Source organism: Pongo pygmaeus, chromosome 1 (genome assembly GCF_028885625.2).
Source record: "Pongo pygmaeus isolate AG05252 chromosome 1, NHGRI_mPonPyg2-v2.0_pri, whole genome shotgun sequence".
NCBI classification, from domain to species: domain Eukaryota; kingdom Metazoa; phylum Chordata; class Mammalia; order Primates; family Hominidae; genus Pongo; species Pongo pygmaeus.
The window spans coordinates 109,531,514-109,532,678 of NC_072373.2; the positions used below are offsets into that span (position 1 = coordinate 109,531,514).

The following is a 1,165-nucleotide window of genomic DNA, read 5'->3' on the forward strand; positions in this document are numbered from 1 at the left end:
TGTGATTATAGCTCACTGCAACCTCTAACTCCTGAGCTCAGGGGATCCTCCTGCTTCAGCCTCCCAAGTAGCTGGGACAACAGGTACGTGCCACCACTCCTCACTAATTTTTTATTTTTTGTAGAGTCAGGCCTTGCCATGTTGCCCGCGCTGGTCTCGAACTCCTGGCCTCAATTGATTTTCCCATCTTGGTCTCTCAAAGTGCTGGGATTACAAGTGTGAGTGACTGTGCCTGGCCTGCCTCATTCTTTTTATTGGCTGATTAATATCCCTCTGAATGAATATACTATAATTTATGTAGCCAGTTTCCTCCTTTAAGCCGTTGGGTTGCTTACAGTTTTTGTGACTACAAATAATGCTGCAATGAATATCGTTGTAAATATGTATTTTTAAAAAAATATGGAATGCTTCATGCATGTCATCCTTGTGCAGGGGCCATGACAATCTTTTCTGTATCCTTCCAATTTTAGCATATGTGCAGCTGAAGTGAGCAAGTAAATATGTCTTAATGCCCAGTGCAAGCAGATACATGTCTGATAGTGAAGTTGCAGCGTCAAAAGGTAAATGTAACTTTAACATTTTGATAGCACCAAAATGCACTGCAAATTTAGTAACAATTTTCCATCCTACTAAAAATATTTTAGACTCCCCCTCCCATCAAATCTTTACCTCACCAATGTATATTATCAGATTTTATAATTTTGCTGTTCTAATAGGTGAAAACTGATTTTCTCATTGTTCTGATTTTCATTCTTTAATTTATGAGTGAGGCTGAATATTTTTCATGTATTTAAAAGCCATTTGTAAGTATTCACCTGTGTAGTATATTTATGTCCTTTGTCTGTTGTTTCCTATTGGATTTTTATCTCTGTTTAATTGCTTTGTAAAAACTTCATCTTTTTTTTTTTTTTTTGAAATAGGTTCTTGCTTTGTCACCCAGACTGGAGTTGCAGTCTGGTATCCTCCTGACTTGGCCTTTTTTTTTTTTTTTTTTTTTTTTTTTTGAGACGAAGTCTCACTCTCACCTGGGCTGGAGTGCAGTGGCGCGATCTCAGCTCACTTCAACCTCCGCCTCCCAGGCTCGAGTGATTCTCTTGCCTCATTCTCCCGAGTAGCTGGGATTACAGGCATGTGCTACCACTCCTGGCTAATTGTTTTGTATTTT

General features: G+C 38.9%; 1 pseudogene; it reads right to left on the minus strand.

Annotated features, from left to right (window-relative positions):
* Positions 1-393: 393 nt before the first annotated feature.
* Positions 394-492, minus strand: LOC129023188 (U6 spliceosomal RNA; annotated as a pseudogene).
* Positions 493-1,165: the final 673 nt, after the last annotated feature.